The sequence below is a fragment of the Juglans microcarpa x Juglans regia genome, chromosome 5D, assembly GCF_004785595.1.
Source record: "Juglans microcarpa x Juglans regia isolate MS1-56 chromosome 5D, Jm3101_v1.0, whole genome shotgun sequence".
In the NCBI taxonomy this organism is placed as follows: domain Eukaryota; kingdom Viridiplantae; phylum Streptophyta; class Magnoliopsida; order Fagales; family Juglandaceae; genus Juglans; species Juglans microcarpa x Juglans regia.
In genome coordinates this window covers 26,387,931-26,395,666 of record NC_054602.1, presented here as the reverse complement: position 1 = coordinate 26,395,666, position 7,736 = coordinate 26,387,931, and the positions used below count along the sequence as shown (strand labels likewise).

The 7,736-nt window shown below is 38.3% G+C and overlaps 1 long non-coding RNA gene across 1 annotated transcript; it reads right to left on the bottom strand.

Annotated features, from left to right (window-relative positions):
* Positions 1-2,417: 2,417 nt before the first annotated feature.
* LOC121264054 lies at positions 2,418-5,167 on the bottom strand. The gene is made up of 3 exons (XR_005940447.1): positions 5,026-5,167; positions 3,767-3,815; positions 2,418-2,584 (listed from the first exon to the last, which is right to left on the bottom strand). It is a non-coding gene; the product is annotated as an uncharacterized LOC121264054 (long non-coding RNA).
* Between the last annotated feature and the right edge of the window lie 2,569 nt (positions 5,168-7,736).

The window sequence follows — 7,736 nt, the reverse complement described above, 5'->3', positions numbered from 1 at the left end:
AATACTTATCTATTATACAAAATATTCTGTAATGCTTTCCTATCTGTTGCAAGTATGTCATGTCACGTATGTCATCTGTTACATGTATGTCACATCAAGTAATATTCACTGTTATATGTTGTGTCATATTACAAAATATTGTATATTACATGTTATGCCATGTTACCAAATATTGTCTGTTACATGTTAAGTTATGCTACGAAACATTTTCTGTCAAGTACATCATGTATGTCTTCTTACTTTCATGTCATGGTAGACTACATTTGGACTTCTGTCCTTTCGTATTCATATCAAGTTTCATCTTAGGTACAATTTGTATAATTGAGAACAATCATGTCAATCACGACCCTAAGCACTAGGATGAGGTAATATTCTAGTGGAACTCCTTTATTCACGCTGGAGTGTCTAAATAGGTGTGAAATTTCGTAGGTTGACGAAATACAGTCAACACGTTGCGAATGAGGCCTAACTAGCTGGTCACCGTAGCACGCCAACCCTTAACGTCGATGGAGCCATATTTTATTTTACTTGTGTTCACGACAATTGTGGCACAAACAATTTATTGGGCCACAACAACTATGGAGCATGAAGTATGGGGCTACAATAACTGTAGAGTATACACTATATGAGACACTACAATTGTGACACGTAAAATACATGAGGCCACAACAACTATGAAGTACGTATTAATGCACTCACAACAGGTGTAAATACATGTGTTGTGATGCAGTAATCAGCTGGACATACAGCTCAAGGGGTCCCGTATAACACTTGTATGGTCACTTTATTAATTATGTCTGTTGAACAAGATTCAAAATTCATGTATTTCACGTTTAAGTCATGTCTTATGTTATGTTATGTTCAAGTTTACGTTCATGTCAAGCTTCAAGTTCGCGTCAATGTTATATTTCAAGTTCATGTTACGTCAAGCTAAGTTTCAGTTCCAGTTCAAGTTCTGTCAACTCATGCCATATTATGCCAAGTCACGTTATTCTTATTATTTCATGCTATGTTATGTCAAATTATGTTATGCTTATTATTGACTTTGATTATGCATTCATGCATTTACTGCCATACATGCATCATTAACCTGTGTGGAAGTTTCATATTAACTTGCTGAGATTTGTAATCAAATCTCACCGTGGTAGTCCCAACTTCCACTCCCCCTGAATGATAGGCGATGTGTTAGGATAAGAGCAAGAAGCGAACACTGGTAGACTGAAAGAGGTAGACTAGATGCCGCAAACGCGACGCAGAGCTTACATCTTCCATAGTTAGGTTTTTGGACAGTATTCTGACCTTATTAGTCAAGTTACGTAAGTCCAGTCTCCCATGTTTTCAGATTATAGTCTTCTGAGACCTGCATTGTAATCATGGATGTTTATTTTGTTAAGTGTGCATGGATTATATTTTAATTATTTAGGATATTTTCAGTTTGGTGCATAGTATTGCTCAAGAAAAAAATATTCGTTGCGAATTTTGCATAATGCTAGATGTATGTTAGGAATATTACATCTTATAACAGCCCGTTAGAAATTCACAGGTGGAATTTCTATTGACTGTAAGAACCTCGTAAAATCCCCATAAATTTTTACAAATGGAACAATCGTAAAGGTTTTAGTTTGTCAACATAGTCAGTATTATCACTCACTATGGTGTTAGAAATATAAGTTTAATTATTTGAGATAGTTAGGACTGTCAAAATAAGTTTTGGTCTACGTCATTAGAATCAGTTGATTATTTAGGATTTTATGGCGCAATAGCCTATTTTCATAATTTCAGATGAAACACCTATTCGAAATTGTGAAATTATTTTTAAGGGTACTTCGGGATTGAATTTCGGTAAACAATTTTCCAAATAGGTTAATATGAATATTTAGAATAATTAACCAAACCCTTTTAAAACCCCAAATTGAAACCCACTCGATAGAGGCCAACCAAGGCCCATGAATTTGGCCACCTTGGCGAAACTTCTTGAACAAGTTTTCTCCCTCACATGGCAGACCATTCATTACCATTGGCTGCACCCAATAGTGCCCTGATGTGAAGGAGAAATCCACCCCATCAACCTCCATATCTCAAAGCTACTGCAGGCAGTCCTTGCCCCTCATTATTCTCCACTTTATGTCACATAGCCATCTCCAATCACCATCTCCAATCATGGATCATTCAAGCCCATAACTTTCCCCCTGAGCAAGACACATTTCACTTCCTTTTATCACTTCTTCACTCCTTTGCAAGTATTTCCTGTCACGACCCTATCCCAGGAAGGACGAAATCCTGACTTACATGCCTGTTCTTTTCTTTTCTATTTTCTTCCTATTTCTTTTTCTCACAACATGCGATCGGCATGGACATGAAAACACGTGCACTCTAATTTTTTTTCTATCCAATAAAGGAACACCTAATGGATATTCTATTCGAACATTCATTCTTAAGAGACTCTCAGAGTCCATCCCAAAATAAAATATCTATACATAACATAACCCATCATTTGTAACATAACTATCCTCGTTAGGGAAGGTCCTAAGCGTCTGCCTCTCCCTCTACAGTAATGCCTTGCTCCCCAGCCTTTTCATCATTACTTAGATGTTTAAAACATTTATCACAAAATGAGTGGAATACTCAGTAAGTAGTACACTATGCAGTGAACATACTAGGCATCTATTCTTTTCTTTTGAAACATGCATAAATAAACATTTTTGTTATTCTTGACAATGCTTTCATGCATAACAGTTTAAGGAATAACCCATACTTTCATGCATAAACATTCTTGGGAAGTAAACCATACTTTCATGCATAAACATCCTTTTCATGTTTTCACTTTCATAGGCCATTGCACACTGTTACGCCTCGCGTGCTAGGGTTAGCGGCCCTGTGGCCAATGGATTTGCCCGTGGCCACGGGTTGGAATCCCATTCCGTTAGGGTGTAGCACTGGGTGCACTACCAGATACTACTATCCGGCATTGCCATCTGCCCATTCATTCATTGGGTACCCCTTTTAATTCATTCTTGTGGCCGTTACGTATTTTCATACAATAAAGCGTTCATTCATTCAATCCTTTCTTTCATTCATTCATAGCAGTCCTTTTAGTACTTTCTTTTTAGTCCTTTTCATTTAACAATTCGTTCATGGGAAAACTTCATTTAAAGTATGAACTTAAACATCATCTTTTTATTTAACAGTACATTCATGAAGAAATATTATTTTAAAAGCATAAGCTTAAACATCATTTTTCAAGGCATCTATAAAACATCAGTTCATAGGAACATTTAACATCAGTTCATAGGGACATTTAACGTCAGTTCATCGAGACATTTTAAAACACTTTCCTGACATCATTTAAAAGCATAAGTTTATAGGGGCATTTTAAAACTCATTTAAAGCATCACTTGAAGCATACGACATGAGACATTTATTTCCTTTCCTTTGAAATCAAAACATTTTCATCATCTTTCTTACTTCAATGCACATGCATTTTTATGAACAAGATACATTTTCATGCTATACTACATATAGGAATAATCAATAAGTTTATTGAGAGAGCATGTATGGAAACCTTATGACTTAGAACCTACGTGCATGCATTACCTTATACACATACACATAATTATAATCGATAGGGTGCTTAACATAGGCTATCAAGAAAGGTCTTGTACATACTATATTCGTTTACTCTTTTCTTTAGAAGAACATTTACAATAAGAGAGTGAGACATTTTTTCATAAAGAGAGCTTTGTGTAAGAGGCATGGTCATAGCTACTTACCTGGGAGCTTTACTAGTGAGTTCCTTCGAACTTGAAAATAAACTCCTATTCAATGAAATGGAATAAATACATCAATATTCATTTCACTTTAAGCTTACTAACCGACACTCATACGCACTCACTAAACTTCCCAAGTTGGAGTTAAAACGTTTCCTTTAACCCATTTAGCTACATACATGGCACTAAGTCAACTCTTAATATCCTCCTTCCAATATTTAAATAACCCATGAAAGCATGAAGCTTACTAGTTGTCCCTCTTTAAAGACTACCATTTTCTATACAAGGGATAGGTAGGAATCATGAGTTAAAATGTATAAGATGGTAGGGATTTATTTAAGCATAGTAGGGAACAAGGAAGTACCGCCCAAATCTGGAAATTTTATCAAAAGGGTATTTTGACAGCTTTGTAATATCATGTGGAAATAAATCTAACAAAAGGCCAATGCCCACAAGAGGGTTGGTTTTTGTCACTTATTCTTCAATGGTTTTTCATGCTAAAGTTTATCTTTGGTTAAACAAAAAGGGGTGAAGTTGAGCGAGGGTAAAGTGGACTGGTTTAGGCTTCCAAAACAGAATATATTTTCAAAGTTTCTGTGGTACATGGACAGCTAGCAATCTCAGTGCATCCATGGTCTTAACATCCCTCACTTAACCAAATCGCAACCATACAATTAATTATCTCAAGAGTGATAGAAAATTTAATGAAAAGCCTCATATATTTTTCTGAAATCATAGCAAAGATAAAAGATACAAACTCTTAGCAACTTAAAATTCCTAAGTAAACTTACTAGTTTAGATTTAAAACCTTTGGTGGCTTACTTAGGCCATAAACTTGAGGAAAGAAATGTTTAAAATTGTAAACCTTAACTTCATTAATTTAACACATAAAAGCATAATTAAAAACATGGCTTAACTCAAGGAAACACAAGGAAGGACTACAGATTTGCTTTGTACAGCACATGGTTGGAACACCAAAACAGAGCTTAAACACACACGGCTGGAACCATAAAACAGAACACACACACACACACACACACACATGGCTAGGGCAGAGCACGACACACGGCTGAAACCAAAATAGAGCATAACACATCACACATAGCACCTTCATTCCTCTATTCGGCTACCACCCAACTTAAGCAGCTAATAGAGGGAACAAATGGGAAATAAACCCAAAAATTTCTACACAACAATCGGTTCACACAGAATTTTGGAAACCCCAAATCGCAAGAAGATCTCATGGAAGGTACACTACCTGTTTGGGTCTCTTTTGAAGCCACGGAAGTACACAGCAACAAGAAGAGATAGAGAAATCCGAAGGATTTAGGGTTGGAACACAGCAGAAATTTTCCTTAAAAACAAACCTTAGGTTAAACCCATAAATCTGAAACTTCAACTAGAGATTAGAGCCATAGAAATCACTTACAAGGTCGATTTTCCTTGAAGAATTTCGGTCGGGATCTTAGGCTTAGGAAGCTGAAGGAATCGGCTTGAGGGAAGAGAGGTATCGCACGGGTTAGAGGAAACCGAGTCTCTCTCGTGTGAATGAAGGGGACTTCAGGAATTTTTCTCTTTTGTTTGCTTTAGGACCGATGTACAAGAGAAGGAAGTATAAGTCCAATAGCTTGTTGAGGAAGCCGGCGTGTAGGAGAAGGAAGGAGATTTAATTGACTTGCTTGGGGTTAAGGGAGAATAAATTCAATGAGTTTAATGAAACTTATCCCATAAGCTAGGAGAAAAAAAAAAAGAGTTTGGACCATTTCTTGAGTAAATAAAATTAAAGGGTTTAAAAGAAATATTACGAAGTCATAAAAATCACACCCTTGAATTATTTCATAACCCACCTAAAAATAAAAGCACACCCATCTTTAAAATAGATTAGTAAAATATTAAAATGATAAAATTCTTTATCTCAAAATATTTAGTTTAAAAATATTTTTAATAGATGATGTAAGGACCTACGTAATAGGGCTCGGGTATTACAACTCTACCCCCCTTAAAAACAATCTCGTCCTAGAGATTGAACGTGTTTCAAAGAAAACAAAAAGGTGGGATACTTTTCCTCATACTGTCCTCACGCTTCCACTTCGCTTCTTGCTCGATGCGGTGGCCCCACAGCACTTTGACCATCGGGATTGTTTTGTTGCGGAGCACTTGATCTTTTCGATCCAGAATTTGTACCGATGCTTCTTCATAGGAGAAATCCTCGTGTACTTGAGGAGCGTGTACTCGATCACATGGGAGGAATCGTGCACATACTTTCGAAGTATTGAGATGTGAAATACATCGTGCATGGCTAAAAATTGTGGAGGGAGTGCAAGTCTGTAAGTCATTGCTCCTCTTTCAGGATCACAAACAGGCCAATAAATCTGGGAGTTAGCTTGCCTTTTTTTCCAACATCATCACCCCTTTCATGGGAGCTAGCCTTAGAAATACTAATCCCCAGATTCTTTTGCACACTCCTCCAGAATGTTGACGTGAACCGCGAATCCCGATTCGGCACAATCTTGGATGGAATCCCATGTAGTTTGACTATCTCCCGAACATGTAGTTCTGCCAATTTGCTCGTCGAATAGGTCATTTAAATAGGGATGAAATGAGCTGTCTTGGACATCCTATTGACGATCATCTCCACTGAGTCTTATCCACCCGGGGCTTTAGGAAATTCTATCACGAAGTCCATGCTAATCTCGTCTCATGGCCAATTTGGGATTGGCAATGGTTGTAGTGTTCCTAAAGACCCTTGATGCTCGGCCTTAACCACCGGGCACGTCAGACATTGAGTTATGAAATTAGATACATCCTTCTTCATTCAGCTCCACCAGTAATGTTGTCTCAAGTCTCGATACCTCTTGGTGCTACCTAGATGCATTGTGTATAGAGACTTGTGCGTCTCCCTCAGTAGTAGATCCCGTAGGTTCTTTCTCTGCTGGTACACAAGGTCTCCCTTTGAACCGTAAGGACCCATTTTCAAAATAACATAAAGGCGAGCCGCTCCCCTTTTGAAATCTTTGTCTTGACTTTCAGGAGGCTGACATCTTCACTTTGAGCAGCTTTAATCTGGTCCGATACTGTCGGACTAAGAACTACGGTACTTAACCTTGCCTGTACATCCCTCACCATCTCCACTCCTAGCTTCTCCATGTTCAGGAGAATAAATTTCTGAGGGGTGTACATGATAGCAAGAGTACTAGAAGAAAACTTTCTGCTGAGGGCATCTGCAACAACATTAGGCATGCCGGGATGGTAGTTGATGGTACAGTCAAAATCCTTTATCAGCTCCAACCACCTGCGCTATCTCACACTTAATTCCTTCTGGATGAAGAAATATGTAAGACTCTTGTGATTCGTGTAGATCTCACACCGCTCCCCGTACAAGTAATGTTGCCAAATCTTTAAGGCGAAAGCAACTGCTGCTAGCTCTAGGTCGTGGGTCGGGTAATTGTGCTCATAATTCTTGAGTTGGCGTGAGGCGTACGCTACAACTCTCCCGCGGTGCATCAAGACACATCCCAACCTTCGGTGTGACGCGTCGTCGTATATCATGAAGCCACCTGTACCCGAGGGTATAGTTAGAACCGGCACCGTTACAAGCTTCTTCTTTCAACCCCTGGAAGCTTTTCTCACATCCTTTAGTCCATATAAGTTTCTTTCCTTGCCTGGTGAGCTTTATCATGGGTACTGCAATGGGGAAAAACCATTCAACAAGTCTCTGGTAATACCCCGCAAGACCCATAAAGCTCCTGATCTCTTGGACCGTCTTAGGTCTAGGCTATTTCCTCGACCTTAGAAAGATCCATAGAGATCCCATCTTTTGACACTATGTGGCCAAGGAAAGAAATCTTTTGTTGCCAAAACTCACACTTAGTCAGTTTGGCATACAATTTCTTCTCCCTTAAAATTTGTAGGACCACTTCCAGGTGTTGTGCATGCTCCTTCGGGCTCTTAGAATAAAACAGGACATCG